We start from the raw sequence: 19,829 nt of genomic DNA, 5'->3' as shown, positions 1-19,829 counted from the left end.
GATTCCTTAAAATTGGAAAATTATCTGAATAATTTTAATGGTCGGAAAGACATGGAATGAGTTAATTTCCTAAATTTTCTGAATCCGCTGAATTCTGTGAATTTTGTCTCTGAACTATTGGAATTCTCTGAGTGCCCTGAATTCTTGAATTTCCTAAATATTCTAAATTATCTGAATACTTTTAATTGTCAAAAATGCAAGAAATTTCTTAAATCCCCTAAATTTTCTAAATTCTCTGAATTCTGTAAATTTATTGAATTCACTGAATTCTGTAATTTTACTAAATTCCCTAAATTATCTAAATTGTCGGAATTCTCTAAATGCTCTGAATTTATTGAATTTCGTTAATTTATTTGAATCGTGTGCATTGTACAAAATACTTGGAATTAAGTGAATTCTAAAAATTCCAAGATTTTAAGAAGTTCCATAATTCCTTTGAATTCAGTGAATTATTATTAAATCCTTGAAATTTAGAGAATTCCACGAATTTAATCAATTCCACGAATTCTTGAAATTCAAGGATGTCAAGAATTCAAGAAATGCAACAAATTTATATGATTCCAAGAATTCAAGGAATTCAAAGAATTTCAGGAATGCTAAGAATGTCGTTAATTCCATTAACAAGGTTAATAGAGCAATATTCCGGAATTTCTTCTCTGAATTCCTTTGAATTTTATGCATTACTTTGAAATTCTTGAAATGTTGAGAATTTCAAGAGTTCCAAGAATTCCAAGAATTCAAGAAATTCCAAGAATTAACTAGGTTAATAGAGCGATTTCCCGAAATTCCTTTATGTTTTTGAATTTCCTGAATAGTAGTAGTTCTTTGAACTATCTGAATTCTTCCGAATTATATACATTATTTTGGAATCATTCGAAATTAAGGAGTTCCATGAATACTAATAATTTCATGAATTCGACGAATTACAATGATTCAAGGAATTACGTGATTTCTAAGATTGTAGAGAATTCTATAAACTTCAAGATTTCAAAGAGTTTCATAAATTAAAGGATGTCTACGAATTCAATTATATAGTTCAATAGAGGGAATTCCATGAATTCACTTATGTTCGGGAATTTTCAAAGTTCTTTGAATTATTGGAATTCTCCGTAAGATCGGAAGTTGTCCCGGAATTCTTAAAGTTCTTTGAATTATTAGCATTCTCCGTAAGATCTGAAGTTTCCTGAAATACTTGAAATTTTCCGGAATTCTCAAAGTTCTTTGAATTATTAGAATTTTCCGTAAGATCTGAAGTTTCCTAAAATACTTGAAATCTCCTACATTCTGTGAATTTTATCTATTTTTTCAATTTCTTGAATTTTGTAAATAATTCAAATTACCGGAATGCTTTATATTCCTCTAATTTCTTGAATTATCTGATTTCTTATATTCGCTGAAAGACCTAAATTGATTAAATTCCCTGAAATCCGTAATCCTGTGAATTCGTTCAATTTTCTGAATTCTATAAATGCTCTTAATTCTCGGAATTCCTTTAATCCCGCTGAATTCCTCTCAATTTTCTGCATTATTTAAAATCCTTGAAATTCAGGGAATTCTAAGAATCTCCTGAATTCTAATAATTCCAATAATTTAAGGAATTTAAAAAGTTCAAGGAATTGAAGGATTTTCAAGAGTTTAAGATATTCACGGAATTCCATGAATTTAAGGAATTTCAAGAATTCTAGTAATTTCGAGAATTTTAGGAATTCCTGGACTTCAAGGAATTCTGCAAACTTCAATATTTAACGGAATTTTACAAATTAGGTTGATGCAGAAAATTTCATCATGTTCATGAGTGCATGAAGTTCTTTGAATGACCTGAATTCTCTAGAAGCCGTCAAATTAGTTTAAATCCCATATATAACCTAATTTTCATGAATTTCCTGAATTGGCTGGATTACCTAAATGCTCTCCATTCTGAGAATGCTAAGAATTTTTTGAAATATCAAAATATTCTGAATGCTCTGAATTCTCTGAAGTCTGTGAATTATTTTGAAGTCCTTGGAATTTAGAGAATTTCATGAATTAAGTAAACTATGTTAATAGAGGAATTTTCCTGAATTCCTTTATGTTCCTTATTTTCCGAAATTCTTTGAAATCTTTGGATTCTCCGGAAGATTTGAAATTTGCTGAAATTACTACAATGACTTTTTCCGGGATTCTCCGCATTTCTTAAAATTTCACTATTGTTGGAAATTCGCAAATTCTCCGAATTGCTTGAATTTCCTAAAATCTCTGAATTCCCTGAATATGCTGAATTCCTTGAATTCTACAGAATTACCAACATTTATTGAATTACCACGAATTCTCCTGGAAACATTGGATTTCCTTGAATTCCTGGAATTTCCCTGAATTACCTGAATTTACCTGAATTCTATGAAACTTCAAGTAATCTGGATAATCTAGAGAATTCTGAGGAATTCAGAAGATTTCAAAGAATTTACAAGAATTAAAAAAAAAAGATTTTAAAAGCATCCAAAGCAATTTAAAGTGATTTTTAAAAAAATTCAAAGAACGCAGAAGAATTCAAAGGAATTGAAGTAAAATTCAAGGTAAAACGAATGTTTTTTGGGAATTAGCAAAAATTTCCGTATTTGTGCAAAAATTATCGTATTTTTTATGTAAATTTTTTTGTATTAACTGCTAATAAAGCGCTATAATTGAACAAATATAAGTGTAGTTTAACCTCTTAGCAACCAAGGCTTGATCACGTTGAATACAAATTCTGAAAAAATTCAGAGATAATGTATGATCCTTTTCTGATCGATTTTTGCACATTTTTATTATTTATTTTTATAATTTTCTTCGTTTCTATTAAGTATACGATAACTCATAACCACTTTTATAAAATGCGGAATAGACAGCTTTCATCTAATACACGTATTTATTTTGCAGAATTCTAATATTGTTACCAGAAAATTAGAAAAATGGAAAATGGTAAAAATGACATTTTTAAAGATTTGTTTAATTAGTGTTAATTAAAAAAATATTTGTATTATATATTCATTTTTTGAATATACCTGAGCAAATGAAACGAGCGATTGTAAATATTGAATACATTAGTTTGCATATATGTCTAATTTATTATGAGTAGAATATCATTAATGTAGGTACATTTATCTCGTTTGGAAGCTGAAATTCTCTCTCGGAGTTGAAATTATAATCAGCGCGTTTGTAAATGTAATCAGGTACATATTCATTAGGGTGGTCTACTGAAATAATGTTTTTATTTTATGTCGGCCCTATCGCGACAGTTTATTTCTCTGGGTGAGAAAATACACTCATAATTTTTTTAGATTAAAAAAAAAATTGTTTAGAGTGTAAAAGCATGAAATTTATCCAAAAATGGAGATTCTCTTATTTTTCAATTTTTTTAAATATACATGTAAGTTTTAAAGAAATATCTTGTGAATAAAAATTATATTTATGGTTGTAAAGTTCACAATTATATTTCTGGTTCGGAAATCATCTCGTTTGGCTAAAAATTCTATTTGGTTGAGAATTTAATTATTCTGTTTGAAAATGCAACTATTTTGTTAAAAATCATTTGTTTTTTAATTGTTTTTTGTTAATTGGTCTTATATCAATATTTTTTTAATATCTATTTTTTAAGTTGTGAAAAAATTGCTGTCAAATTCCTCTGGGATCTGAACCTAGGTCTTTACGGAGAGATGAGATTATTTTATTTACAGTTTAAGAGCAATTTTTTCACAATTTAAAAATCAATATTAAAAATATTGATTTTAGACAGTAGACAACAAATCAATTAACAAAAAAATTATTTATTATATTTTATCTGGTCAAAACCATGACATCAAAAAATATTTAGTTGAAAAGTCGTCTTGTTTGGTAAAAAATTCAAATATTTGGATGAAAGTTGAACTGCCTTGTTAAAAATTTTTTTTTTCGTGGCAGATTATTTTCTTTGGTTTGACATCTATTCATTTCATTCTTGAGAACATTAACTTTCTAGATGAAAAACTAATGGTTTGAGTTGACTGTTGAACTGTTTTGTTGATAATTATTTTTTTATAAGTTACATAATTTTATTTAAAAATTTATCTCTCATGTTGAAAATGGAACTTTTTTTGTTAAGCATTAGTTGAAAATTGAATAATTTTTTAGAAAATTCGTCTTTTTAGTTTCAAAATTTAACAATCAACAGTTTTGTTGGAAATTCCTTTTTTTTTATTCACGTCTTTCTTGGAAAATTGAACTTTTTTTATCAAAGTTAATTTTTTCTTTAAAAATTAATGTTTTTATTTCAAAATGTTATTATTTTATATTTGGCTGAAAATGTATTTTTTATAAGTAGAAAATTCTTTTTTTATTTTCACTTCTTTGGTTTGAAATTGAACTTTCTTGTTGAAAATGTATTCTTTTGTCAAAAATTAATGTTTTTACCTATTTTAAATTAAATTATTTTATTTCTGGTTGGAAATGTGTCTATTATAAGTTAAAATTTGAACTATTCGGTAGGAAATTCATGAAAATTCGTCTTTTTGTTTAGTAAATTAAATTTTTCTTAAAAATTTGGTTAAAAATTTAACTATTTTTATGAAAACTGAAACATTTGGTAGAAACTTCAGAAAATTTGTTCAGCATTCCTTCTTTTAATTCGCCTTTTTCGTTGAAAATTAATACTTTTATCTCAAAACTTAACTGTTTCGTTTATGACTCGAAAACTATTCTTTTATGTTAAAAGTTCAACTATTTGATAGAAAATGTATGTAGTTCCTTGAAAATTCGTCTTTTCTTGAAAATTCACTTTTTGTTGAAAATTAAACTATTCCATTTGTTTGATTTGTAATGGAATTCAAGGAATTCATAAAATTCTAGGAATTCATGGAATTCACGGAATTCGCAAAACTCACCAAATTGATGGAATTTACAGACTTCATGGAATACGCTTCATTTATGGAATTCACAAAATTAATAGTGGAATTCGCAGAATGAAAGGAATTTAAAGAATACGCTTACTTTATCATTTTTATTTGAAAATCCGTGTATCTTATTAATTGAAAAAATAACAGTTTTAATTGAATATTTTATTATTTCAATTGGAAATGAGTCTCTTTGATTTAATATTAATTTTTTAAACTGATAATTTAACTATTTGATTTTTGGTTGAAAATTGATCTTTTTTAGTTGAGAATCCATATGGATTTCGATCCAAATTCGTCATTTTTAGTAGAAGTTAATCTTCTCAAATGAAAGTTTTTCTTTTTGGTTGAGAATTCAACTATTTCAGTGTTAATGATGTTAAATATTGTGGATCAACAATATAAAAATTGTTAATCAATAATTGGAAATAAATGTAACTAATTTTTCCGAACTCTTGAGAATTGTAATGTGTTAAAATTTTTCGTACATAAAAGGTTTAGGAAAACTTTAGATGTTAACAAAAAAATGGTCTTGTATTTTCTTTCATTTATCAAAACTTTTGCATTTTTTTGTAGAAGAATTTTACGAAAAAGTTAATCATTTTGAATATAAAATAAAAATTAAGAATAGTTATTTCTTTTTTAGATTAATCTCATTTTTTGTTTTTCAGGTTTCAGAAATACCATTTTCAAAAGATTCCTGAGACAATGCAAAAAGATTTTTCAACATTTTATATTTATCGTAAAATTATTATTTTTTTTATTTCACAGGATTTAGCAAGATTTTAGGAAAAAGTTCAGTCGGTTTAAAAGATATTTAGGACTTTTAGAAGTTTAAGAAATTAATATCTTTCAAATTAACTCGAATGATTCATAAAATTTGTTTCGCCATTTGCAGAAATTTTCTGACATGTTTCTAAACTTTTTTATATTTAATTAAAAAGAAATTTTGCCAAATAAAAGGACATTACAAATTTTCCCAGGAATATCAAGAAAAGTTTCTTATTTTCTTGAAGTTTCGAAAATTTGATCAAAATATTCAAAAATTTAATCTTCGCTTTCAATTTTGGTAAATCTTTTCAAATTTAAAATCAGTTTATAATTTTCAAAATAATAATTTTGGAAATCTTTAGAAATGTTTTAAAGCTTTTTAAAATATTTTCTTAAAATTGGATTTTAAAAATAAGAGGCAGTTTAAATTTTCCCGGGAATTTTAAAACATTTTTTTATTATCTTGAAATCTCTCAAAATATTGCAGAAGCGTCAAAAAATGGTTCTCTAAATATTCAAAAGTGTTTTTTCTGACTTTTCTTAAATGTTTTCAACTCCTCAATAATTTTGCATCTTTTTGAAACTCTTAAATGCCTGCTAATGTTACTCGAAATTTCTATACATCTTTGTAATTACGCTAATTGAAAAATTTGGCTATAAAATCGTCTACATTATTTTTCGAAATTTCATAAAATAATTTTAGGTGTTTTGGAATCATTGTCAATTTTCTCTTAAAAGTAATTTAAAAAAATGAAGTATAAGTTTAAATTTTCCCAGGAATTTTAAGACTTTTTTATCATCGTAAAAACTGTCAAAATATTTTTGAAGCTTCAAAAGTTTTATTTCAGAATATTTAGAAATGTACGTTTTTTTAACTTCTTAAAAGTGTTTTCATTTTTGAAATTTATTTTAAATCTTTCAAAACTTCTCAATGTCTCATAAATTTCTACGAATTTTTTATAAAACTTTGTAATCTTGCTAATTGAAAAATTTGGCTTTGAAATCGTCTACGTTCTTTTTGGAAATTTTAGGGAATAATAAAAAAATTTTTCTGTTCGTTGTCAATTTTATCTTAAAATTTTGTTGTTTTAATGCAAAATCAGTTTAAATTTTACCAGGCATTTGAAGAATTCCATTTATTATTGTTATTGAATATATAGTATTTAGATAACCTTACATTTCCCATAAGCCCGAAATTTTAGACTTTTTATTTTGTTTTTGTTTTAAATTGTTTCAAGTAATTACGATATCTTTAAAGAATTAATCGAAAATGGCGCCATGCGCATTTTAATAATACGACAGTAAAAAAATAAATCAAATCACAAAATAAAAAATCTGCCCGCTGCCTAATTTGAAAAATTGGAATATCCAATCAGAGGTATTATTATCTATTCCTAAATGATGATGACGGGAGGAAGAAGGATTTCCTCAAAGTTTGGAAGCGCTCAAGTGCATATAAAACAAGTGGAGCAAATCTGGTGAAAGTCCCATAAAATGGTCACTCTGAACCACACGTTTAAGCCGCCCATTTCTGTTTCACGACAAAGGACGAATGAGACGTCCGACACACATGGCTTCATACATAATAAATTGAGGGAAAAAAAATACTAAAAGAATGAATCCGTCTTAGCGTTCTGATTTTGTGAAAAGCTAGGATGAATTGAAATTCATTTATTATGTCCACACCAGTTTCCAGGATGAATTAACTTTTCTACAAATCGCTTTAATTTTCAGAATAGGATTAGGGGATCATTTATATTTCAAGCAGGGTTCATATTTTCAATTCAGAAGAAAAATTACATAATGGGACTTTAGGGTAATCCAAAATATACTTTTATTTTTAATTTAGAAAATGTAGAAAATGTAGAAAAATTAAATTAATATTTTGAGAGGTTTCCACTTTGAATTTTGCAAACAACATTTTTTCAAGTAAAATAATTAATGTTTGTGTAGTCCCCACATCCGAATTAGTTGGAATTTTATTAATTAGTTACTAATTGCTTTTAACTGCAATTAGTACAAAGAATTTAAACATTTTTATTATTGTTATTTTTTCAATTTGATTATTTATAGTAAAAAATAAAAAAACTTCCTTACAAAATTGAGCAATGGAATTTATTAACTGTGTTTTGAAAAAATTAGCACTAAAATGGTTTTCTAACTAACCGGAGAGACAACTTTACTTTTTTAGTCAGTTGTAAAAAAAAAGATTTTTTCACGATAATCAAAATAGATCAATTTTTATACATAAAGAATAAATTTCTACCAAAAAATTTGAATTTGCAACTACAGAGTTCAGTTTTCAACTAAAAAGGATCAAATGAAAATAAATTTTCTAGAAAATTGTTAAATTTTTATCTCTAGAGATGAATTTTCCAAAAAAATGAATCATTTTCAACTAAAAATGGATTTTTAGCAGAATAGTTTAAATTACAACCAAGGAAAAATGAATTTACAAACAAAAATATTCATATTATACTTAAAACGATGAATTTTAAACAAAATATATGCATATTCAACTTTTTGGTTAAATTTTCTACTAAAAAAATACATTTTAAACCAAAAATGGAATGGTTACATTTTCGATATGAAAAAATTCAATTTTTAGCCAAAAATGTGAATTTTCAAACAAATAATTTTTTACTAAAAAGATAAAATTTCAAATTAAAAAAGCTAATATTACAACAAAAACGACGAATTTTTGAAAAATAGTTGAATTTTTAACCAAAAACTATATGGTTAAAAAAAGTTATTGAAGAAAAAAGAATTTTTAACAAAAAATGGAATGATTGAATTTTTTATTTTTTAAAATATTCAGCCACAAGAAAATTTTAATTTTCAATAAAAAAAAAAAAATTTCAAACAAGAAGGATAATTTTCTTCCGAAAAGACATATTATTTCTTAACTGAAAATTTCAGTATATACATAAGTTTTCAGTTTAAAAATTAATTTATGAAAAAGCTATTGGAATTATTTGTTAACAAAAAAAAATAAATAAATAAATTTTAAACCAAAAAGATTAATTTTCATCGAAAAGAGACGAATTTGTATTTAAACACAGGAATTTTTAATTAAATGGTGGATTTTTTAACTAAAAAACTCAATTTTCAATAAAAAAAAACTAATTGTTTAATGTTGTTTTAAAAATTATTGTTTATTGTAAAATAACAATAATTTGAAAAAAAATCGCAATCCAATACTAAAAAAAAAAAATATATATAGTAGCTTAAAAAAAATATTTTTCTGGTAATAACAATCTAATTATTATTTGTTCTCGTGCGTTAAGCAATATTTTTTAAAATTATTGTTATTTCAAAATAAAAAATGTCTGTTTAAGTAAACTGAATATAAAAAAAATGTTTTTTATTTTATTATTTCATGCTTAAGGAATAAATCTGATTGGCTGACAAACAATTTTTGCAATTGCTTAAATTCGATAATTAGAATTTAAATACAATTCTCGATAAAAATTTACAAACCTTAGAAAAAGCTCTTTTTAATGCTTTATTTAATAAAAAATAAACACTTATCAGAAGCTTTCTAAAAATGTCGAAAAAAATCCGAAAGCTTTTTGATTTGCAAACATTTTTTAACATTTTAGAAAAAATTTATGTCAGTTTAAAAGATATTTTGGAAGCCTAAGAATTTGTTTAAATTCAAAAAGAATTCCGAAAATATATAAAATATTTCCCAATTTCTTCCATACTTTTAAAAGCTGTCTACATTTTTGTGTGCAAAATTTAGTAAAACCCTGTAAAATAAAGAAAGATTCTTAAATCTTTCCTAGATTCTTTCTTTTACGGATGATGCTATTATTTCTAAAATACAAAGTAAATAAAAAAAGTAACATTAACGAGTTCCTTTTAAAAATAAGTCGGGCTTAATTTAATTAAATTTAAATTAAATTAATTAATTAATTGAAATAATTATTGTATAAATTCTAATAATAAACAGACAAGACCTTTGAACAAGATTAAAGGTCATTGCAGTTATAACGCTAATCAAAAATATTTGACCTTTTTAGAAATTAATTTAAGTTCTAATCTATGAGAAATGTCGCGGACAGGTTGTACAAATCAAAGCAAATAATTAATAAAATTGAGTCCATTATTCGTTCAGTTCAAGCCTGTCATAAAATGAAAAGCACCCAAGAGGAGAAAATGTGAATCATCAATCAATTGCATACCGAGGAAAGAATATACATCAGGATTGACTTTCTATTATCTTTTAAATATTGTAGTCTTTTTATTCCTTTACAAAAAAATATTAGAGAAAATGCAGTGGTAGGCTTATAATAACTTTCATATCATAAAAAAATTAATAAAAAATAAAATAGTTCAATTCTCAATTAAAAATGATTTTTCACACAATAAAGAAAAAGAATGTTATCCAAAATGTTGAATTGTCACAGCAAAAAGCCGAGATTTGTACAAAATAGTTGAATTTTAAACCACATAATTGAATTTTCAAATAAGAAGACTCTTAATTTACGGAAATTTGTAAATAAATAGTCGAATTAAAAAAATATATCCAAGACAAAAATATGAATTTTCATTAGAGAATCTTTGAATTTTTAACCAAAAAATATGAAGTTTCAATAATATAATCAAAGTTTCAGTTTAAAAAATTAGGTTTGGACCCAAAAAGTGAATTTTTACAAAGTTGTTCAATTTTTTAAGTGAAGACATGATTTTTTAATCAAAAATATAAAAGATGGCATTCAAACAAAAATTGATTTTTATTTCAAATCAAAAACAATATTTTAATTCTCAATTAAAATAGATTGAACTTTTACCGAACAGTTGAATTTTAAAATAAAAACCTGATTTTATACTAAAAAGGACGCATTTAAAACAAAATAAATAAATGTTATTTAAACGAAAAATTATTCTTATTTTGAATTCAAATCAATCGAATCTAACAAACAAACAAAAAACGAGTTTTGAACAAAATATTTTAATCTTCAACTAAAATAGATTAACTTTCTATCAATACCAATAGTTGAATTTTTAGACTAGAAATTGATTTTCTACTGAAAAGGACGAATTTTCAACAAATTAAATAAATTTTAAAACAAATAGTTGGATTTTTCAACTTAAAAAGATAAATTTTAAAACAAAATAATTTGTTATCCTTTCACTACAAATAGTAAAACACGTGTTTAAAAAAAATAGTTTAATTTCGAATCAAATAATTAAATAAATTTACGATTCCAAATTGTTTTATTATCTATCAAATTGTTGAATTTTTTATTTATTTTATTTATTGTTCATTTTCAGCCGAGAAATACTCTTTTTTAACTCGCTAGTTGCATTTTTAGCTAAAAACTAAGAAGTTTCAAGTCAAAATTTAAACAATTGAGTTTCAAATTTAATATTTTTTAATATTTAATTTACAATTCCTCATTTTAAATAAACGCACAAATATTGCGAGATATTAAAAAGGGTCTTTTTTTATTAAATGGGTCAAAAATTGAATATTTTAGACTGCAACAATATTTAAAAAAATTATTGAAAAAAAAGTTTATAAAGTTTTAATCGAACGTTTACATTTGTTCAACTAATAAGGTTTTTGAATTGAAACACTCCAATTTTTAATATTGAAAATGGGTTAATTTTCTTAATTTTGAACAGATTCAGAATCGTCTTATGCAATCAATTATTGTTCAATTGTTAATAATTGAACTACGGTTTAATTTTAAAAATAATTAAATAATATGTTCCTTCAATCATATTAGAAAAGTTGTTTTATTAAGAAGGTTTAATTTTAGACGCTTTTTATGGTTTTTGTTTTGTTAAGTTTTCAGAACTTCATTTGAAAATTTATTAAATTGAAAACTTAGACTTAAAAATAATTAAAGAAATAAAATAAAAAATTTTAAGTATAAAATTCCAGACCTAGGCATGATAAATTAAATGCTTTAAAAATATTTGAAAAATTTAACAATTGATTATAGTAATTAAAAAAATGTGTACAATTTATAATATTTCGATTAGATAGATTTTTCTCCTAAAAGTTTGGAAAAGACCCGGTGAAAAAATAATTTCATTGTTACTTGGACAAAAGTTGTACTACTTATTTGAAAATTTTACTATTTGTTAAAAAATTAACATTTTAATTAAAAAATGGTATTTTTAGAAATTTTATTTTGCTGTTGAAAATTGAACTATTTTGTAGAAAAGTGATAATTTTTGGTCGAAAATTTATCGGTTTTGATGAAAATTGAACTTTTTGGTAACGGGTTAAAAATTAATCTATTTTGGACGATGATGTGTTTTTTTTTTTTTTTTTTTTTTGTTGAAAATTTATATTTTCGGTTTAAGAAAGCAACTGTTTTGTAGAAAATTCGTCTTTTTGGCTTTAGAGATCAACAATTTGATACAAAATTAAATTTCTTGTTTAAATCCATATTTTCGGGTTCAAAATTAAACTGGTGTAAAATTGATCTTTTTGGTTCAGAAATCAACTAAGTTGTTAAAACTGTTTCTTTCAGGATTTAAAATCAACCTTCCTTTAAAAAATTGATCTCTTCCTGCTGAAAAATCCGCTGTTTAATAAAATGTTCGACTTTTTAGTTTGAAATATGAACTATTTTGTTAAAAATAGGTCTTTTTGGTTATAAGATTAATATTTTTTTGTTTGAAAGTTTATCTTTTTGATTGAGAATTCAACTATTTAGTTAGAAATTCGCCCTTTCTTGTTTAAGCTAATTGGGTTAAATATAATTTTAAGCTGAAAATCTGACGTTTATACTTTTGAATACAAAAAAATCTTTTTCATTTAAAAATCCAACAGTTTGGTTAAAAATGCATCTTTGTATTTTGAAAATGTAACTATTTGCTTAAAAATTTAATTATTCTTACAAAATTCAACTATTTTACTAAAGTCACACTTCTTATTTGAAAATTTGTCTTTCTTGGTTAAAAAAAAAAACATTTTTGGTGAAAGATCATTTTTTAATTAAAAAATAACTATCCCTTAAAAAATTAGTCAGTTCCGGTTAAAAAATCCGCTGTTTAGTTAAATTTTCGACTTTTTCGCTTAAAACTTACACTTTTATTAAAAAATTTGTCTTTTTGGTTAGAAGATTGATCTTTGTTTTTTGAAAGTTTACCTTTTTGATTGAGGATTCAACTATTTAGTCAAAAATTCGCCTTTTTTCTTAAATCTAATTGGTTGACATTTTTTTTTATTAAAAATTAAATTTTCAAGTTGAAAATCAAACGATTCAATTTTTGGTAGGAAAAATCTTTTTCAGTTGAATATTTAAATATTTGGTAGGAATGACAATGGTTTTTTTATTACATTTTAATCTTTGTTTTTTGTTTAAAAATTCGACTATATGGTTGAAAATATATTTTTTTAGATTGACTAATTTGTTAAAAATTTAATTATTTTTTGAAAATTATCTATTTTGTTGAAGCCAGCCTTTTTAGTCAGAAATCCATCTTTTTTAATTGAATATTCACCTTTTATGGTAGAAAAGATATCCTTCTTTGTTTTTATCTTTTTTAGCCTTTTTGGTTTAAAAGTTCAACCATTTGGTCATAAATTTATGTACTTTGTTTAAAACTGTTTTTTTTTCTGTTAGAAATTCGACCTTCTTTGTAGAAAACCCATCCATTTTGGTCAAAAATGCAATTGTTTAAATGAAAATGATTTTATTTTATTGATAATTTATTTTTTAATTTGAAAATCTGACCATTCCGTTATTCTTTAAAAAATATTTTTAGTTAAAAATTGAAATATTTCTCTGAAATTTCATGTGTATTACTAATTTTGAAGAATTCGAAAAAAAGTTAGAAGCTTTTCAATAATTATGAAAGATTTCAGGATATTGAATTTTTTCAAGATATTTGGGAAAATTTTAAATAGCTAAAGTTTTATTTGAAAAAAATAATTATATATTTTGAAGACTTCAAAATGTGTGCAAAATGAAAATTGAAGACTTAGAGACTATTTTTTTAATTTTTGAGGAAGTAAACGTTTTTTAGGTAAACTGAATTTTGCAGGGCGACAAGAGAATTGAAAAAACTTTTTGAGATTCGTCGAGAGATTTTAAACCATTTTTTTGTAATGCATTCTGAGAGAAAAATGAAAAAATATTTAAAAAATTTTAAAATTATTTCCTAAATTTTTTTAAAGTGCTTGAAACATTTTTAAGCAAATTTTGCCATACAAGATAATTTTAGAGAAACTTTGAGTATGTTTAAGAGATATTCAGAAGTTTAAAAACGAATCAAAAATATTTATAGAAAAAGTTAAAATAATTTTTTATTTAAGAAAATTAATTTTAAGGGATTATTTAAAAGGATTTTTTTTTAATTTCGAAAAATTGTCAAGGAAGAATCTAAAAGATTTTAAAGCCAATTTTAGTGTGAAAATTTCAAATCATTTTTCGTTTTTAAGAATGAACTTAAGAGAAACTTAAAATAGGTTTTTAAACATATAACGCGACTACCTCAAATTTCGAAAAAGAGTGTAGAAGGTTTGAAAGCCAAATTTTTTTAATTTGAAAAGATTATAAAACTTTTAAAAACTTTGAAAATACGGTAATTTCAAAAAATAATTAATAGAATTGCAGAGGTTAAAAAAAAGAATTTTAAATCTTAAAAGATTTTTGGAAATGCAGATTTTTTAAGATTTCAAAATTATAGTTTAAATGTTAAAAAGAATTCCGAAAGGTCTCAAGAAATTAAATAAATTTGCTTCAAATGCCTGAGAAATATTTAAAAACCTGGAAACATTTTCGAAAACATATCAAATGTTTCTTGATTTCTTCGAAACTTCTGAAGTCCTAAACGTCTTTTAAAACGACTCGAATTTTTTTTAATATTTTGTAAAATTCTACAAAATAAAAAAATTACTTGAAAATCTTTCGTAATCTGTTCTGATACATTTGAAATATTTTTTTAATTTTCTTAAGAATCTTATAACAGTTGTATTTATATCAATTTAAAAAATAAATTAATAATACTTATTTTCTTATTTTCGGAATTTAATTTTAATGGGAATTAAATTATTTAAAAACCTTTAATAGTCAATAAAATAAATATTTATTTGACATTTTTATGTTATATTATTATTATTATTATTTTGTATTATTTATGTTATTGAAAAAATGTTTCAAATGGGCAAATTGCAAGTAGTACTTACATTAAAATGTAAAAAAAAACAACATTTTTTTATTCAGAGAACGTATAATATGTTTTTAAACATAATATAAAAAATTTTACGCAACGGCGGAGAGGGAGGGTTCAAAATCAATGTTACGATATATAACATGGGAGAGACCCTCCCCCTTTTTCATGTAATTTAAATTAAATAAAAAATTTAAATTAAAAAAAAAGTCGAAAATAATGTTACGTAATATATGAACGCTCTCTTAGGATAAAAATTATCTTTGCGCGTTGAATATTAAATTTGTAAAAATTTCTTTTTGTTTAATTTATAATAATCACTGACTCAGAGGAAATAAATTTTTTTGAATTGTCAATAAATTTCGTTTCTGCACTTTCAAACCGGAAGTTTGGTTTACCTGAAGAAACGAAAGTCATTCAAAGCGTCCTTGATCTTGTATCTCGCATTCACACCGCGACCCAGATCCTTTTGCAAGGTCTTGTCGCGAGAGGAAATTGGTCAAATGAGTCCTCGCTATTCAGTTAAATTTTGGATTCGATTTCCGTATTTAAAAAATTTCCTCTATACGATTTTTTCCTTAATCAATTATGCAATTTTCACCCATTTAATAAAATAGTTTTCCTCTGGGAAAGAAAGGAAATCTTTTTAAAAATGTTATGGATTCACAGAACAGTGATTTTAAATTAATATGCAGATTCATTTGAAATGTAAATTTAAATGATTTTAAATCAAATCGAGTTGTTATGGAAGTAGTTATCTTCTCCTTTCACAAAAAAATTCTGCATCGTATGCAAATAGTAAAAGTGAAGCAATAAACGAAAGTATTGAAATGACCGACCCGCCGCCTGAAAGAGAAAATTTTCTAAATAAACTTGCATATGAAATCAGTCAAAACATACAAAAACTGAATATTTTCTCTCTGAATTTGAATCAGTGAAATTTTACTGAGAATCGTTGACGCACACTACCGTCGAAAATTATCTACACAGCTAGCACGAATGATATTTAGAACGCAATTATGCACAGAGTTTAGATTTAAAAAAAAAATTCATACTCAATTTTCCATAAAATTGTGAGAAAAGATTTCTTTTTAACTAATTTTTATATTATTGCAAACAGCGAAAAAGGGCAGATTTTTTTTTATTACATTTTTTATCTTTTAGACAAAATATATCTTATATTTCCTGTCATTTGGATTCGATACACAGAACTATAACAAAAATGTTAACTTGTAAATTTAATTGTTATAAGCAAATTGTATTAACAAATAATTAACATTAGGGATAAATCGCCTTCAAAATATATTTTTGCACTAAAGTTGTTTTATTTGATCGTTAGGATCATATATGGCCATTCCAATTTAATATTGAGTGTTATTGATTAATTCTATAAACAAATTTTATAAACAAATGTACATCGCAGACATTTATAGGCAGAAACAAAACTTTTTTCTTCTAATCATATTGTCATTATACTACCAATGATGTTTTCTGCAAAACTTTTACCATCCATCAATTTTCCTTATTTAAAAAACAAATTATATAAACAAACGCACATTTTAGGCGTTTTTAAGATAAACTAAATCTTTTTTTTCTTTTGAACTTGTTGAAATTATATGGCCAATATTGTTTTGTAAAAAAGTGTAGCCAAACATCACTAATTATTTATTTTATAAACAAATTATATAAACAAATGTAAATCACAGATATTTATAGGCAGAAAAAAGTCGTTTTTTCTTGGATTTTTGTTAAAACTATATTGACATGAATTGTTTAGATGACATTTTGTTATGCTTTACTGTTTTTTTTATTTTATAAATAAATTAGGTAGAAAATGAACACTATAGGTGCTTATTAGCAGAAAAAAATCGTTACTATATCAAGTATTGTTAAAATTATATTCTTTCACAATATTTTGTGATAAAATGATGTTCGTAAAATTTATAAAAAACTATATAAAAATGCACATTGTAAACGTTTATAAGCAGAAAAACAATTTTCTTTTTTTAGTCTGGTTAAAAATGTATAGACAATTTAAATGGATAAATCTATATTGTATAAATAGAAGAAAAAACTATTTCTTTTCGCTTAAACGCCTAAAATGTGCATTTGTTTATATAATTTATTTTTAATACAAACAAATATGGATGGATCGAAAAATTTCTTCAGAAAACATCATTGTCAATATTATTATAAACAAAAAAGTATAACTATTTATATAATTCTAAACATTTTATAATATTTCTGCACACTGTAATAAAATTTCACAAAAAATAAAGGGATTTCCTAGGATTTGAAACATGTGAAGATAATTTCAAATATTTCGGTTAATTTGCGTTTTTAAAGAATTTTGTAAAATTTCTAAAGATTTGAAAGGATTTTATACATTTTATAAGATTTTATAATATTAAAAAGACTACAAGGAATTTTATATAATTTCCAATATTTACAAAAATTTCAAAGGATTATAAAAAGATTTAAAAAAAAAATTCCGAGGATTTCAGTAATTCTGAGAGATTTTAAATACTTTCAATAAGGTATTTATATACATTTTCCTGGATCTTAAACAATTTTATTGGGCTTTAGATATTTTAAGATATATTAAGGATCACCATCAGATTTTAATAGATTTCAAGAAATTTTTAAAAAGAATTTAAGGATTTCAACAATTACGAAAAAATTTCGAAATATTTTGAGTAGATTTCAAGAACTTTCAAGGTGTTTATGGGATTTGAAGGGAGTTTTAAAAGGTTTCGAAAAATTTCCAAGCGTCTAATAAAAACTTCAAGATATTTTAAAACTATTTGAGGGATTTGTAATAATTTAGAGTGTTTTTAATGATATCAAGGAATTTTCAATAGATTAAAATTTTTTAAGGAATTTCAAAGGTTTCGAATGATTTTATGTAATTTAAAAAATTGTATTTAAAGCCATGTAATGAGTGGGTCAATTGACAAGATTCCTAACATACCCTAACTTTTTTTTATTCTCAACTTATTTTCAAACGAAGGGTCACATCGAGATGAAAATCTAGGATAATAAATAAGAAGCACTAAGAAAATTGGGCCTGTTCCTAAATTTTAATAATTATGAAAATAGCAAAAAAATTATTTACGACAAAAAACTTTTTTCATAATTATACAAATTTAGGACCAGACCCACCATTCTTAGTGTTTCTTGTTTAGTATTCCAAATTTTTAACTCGATGTGGCGTTTCGTGTGATAATAAGTTGGAAAATAAAAAAATGACCGTAAGATAGGAATCTAGTCACGTGACCCACTCATCACATGGCCGTAAAGAATTTTAGTTTTTCCAGTTGATTTCAAAAGATTACAGAGGTCCAAAGTGATTTTGTAATATTTCAAGAGGTATAAAAAATGTTTTCATAAGATTGAGGGATTTCAATGGGATTTTCAAGAATTAAAGGGTTTTAATTTTTTAAATTTTAGGGACTACGCTTTTATAACTAATATTAAAAGAGTCATAAATTCTTGATAAGGATAGTATCTACATATATCCTACAAAATGCGTGTTTTTCTAAAAAAGCATTAGCAACTGTATACATTTGAAATTAGTTCCATCGGGTTCAAAACCTAGAATAAAAATTTAAAAAATTTAACAGAAACATTTTCCAATTTAAAGTTTTGAAACTAAACAGCTTTTATTTCAAGGTTTCAAATATTAAAATTTTCCAAAATTGCGCATTCAAAATTATAATTTTAAATTGAAATTACTGAAATGTTCAAGATGATAAAAATGATTAAAAGGTATCATATCACGTAGTATCAAATGAAATTCCAAGTGATTGGATATATTTTCTTATCTAAAAAATTAGATCTCTGTACGAAAAAAAACATTAACTTTTATTTTCACTCCTCAAAATTAAAAAAATTTTAATATTGTGAACCTTCACACTTTAATTATTCTTATAACGTTGAAAATTATGATTTCTAATTAGAAGCTTTAAAATTACTGAATCCAAGACTAATGGAACCATTAAACATTAAATAATTCCAAACTTCCTTGCAAATTATTCTAAAATTAGGTTCGCCCGTGCGCAAAGGTCGATTGGGGCCAAACAGGGCTCCAGTCAGGTGGCCCAACCACAAATGAGGCACCAATTACTCCCAGATTGGGCTCCAATCTGACTTGTAACGGTGAGTTGGCTCTGTGCCCAATAGGGTGGCTCAAAAACGCTCTTTTTCTTCAGAGGGCAACGATCCCCCCAATTTCATTCCAAATCCGAAAAAAGAAATTCCCTAATTTAAATTATTACTATTAGTCTAGTGGAATATATAATAACATTCGTTTATTAATTTGTAATTGTTTAAATAAATTTTATGGAAATTCGGGGTTTCCCTAAAAATTATCCCTGTTGGTCTAGTGGAATATTGATTAACATTAGTTCATTCATTTTCAATTATTTAAACAAATGAAATTTGTTTGAATAATTTCGTTTCGAATTTTTTAAAATAAAAATGACTGCTGTGGGTCTGGTGGAATATTTATCAGTAATAATTAATTACTGATCAATAATTGAATTAATAATAATTAAGTTATCAGTTATATTCAAGTAATATTAAAAAAAAAAAAAGTTAATGAAACAATGGTGATAAATATTCAACTGAAGAAATATTAACAATTTCTATTAAAAAATTAAACAAATTATATTTTTTCAAACAATTGAAAATTAATAAACTAATGTTAATAAATATTCCATTATACTAATAGTAATAATTTCTAAAAAAAAGAAGAATGTTCGAAAAAAATTGTTTCAACGAATTCCATTTGTTTAAATAATAAACAATTAATGAACAACTGTTTATAAATATTCCTCTAGACTAATAGTAATAATTGTTAGGGGGGAAAACGAATTTTTGGAAAAAAATTATTTAAACCAATTCCTTTTCTCTAAATATATAAAAATTGATAGAGATTCATGCGCATAATAAGCGGGAAATCCCTAATGGACAAAGTAAGTAACGAGATAATTCTAAAAGAATGTGGTGCAGAAGAGACGCTAGTAGACACAT

General features: G+C 24.3%; 1 protein-coding gene across 2 annotated transcripts in view; it reads right to left on the bottom strand.

Moving 5' to 3' along the window:
• Positions 1 to 19,829, bottom strand: part of LOC117170216 — a 52,500-nt gene that overhangs the window by 27,641 nt on the left and 5,030 nt on the right. The gene's annotated exons all lie outside the window — the stretch shown is intronic.

This window comes from Belonocnema kinseyi, chromosome 3 (genome assembly GCF_010883055.1).
Source record: "Belonocnema kinseyi isolate 2016_QV_RU_SX_M_011 chromosome 3, B_treatae_v1, whole genome shotgun sequence".
Classification (NCBI taxonomy): domain Eukaryota; kingdom Metazoa; phylum Arthropoda; class Insecta; order Hymenoptera; family Cynipidae; genus Belonocnema; species Belonocnema kinseyi.
The sequence above is the reverse complement of the archived record's forward strand: the minus strand, read 5'-3'. Positions and strand labels throughout refer to the sequence as shown.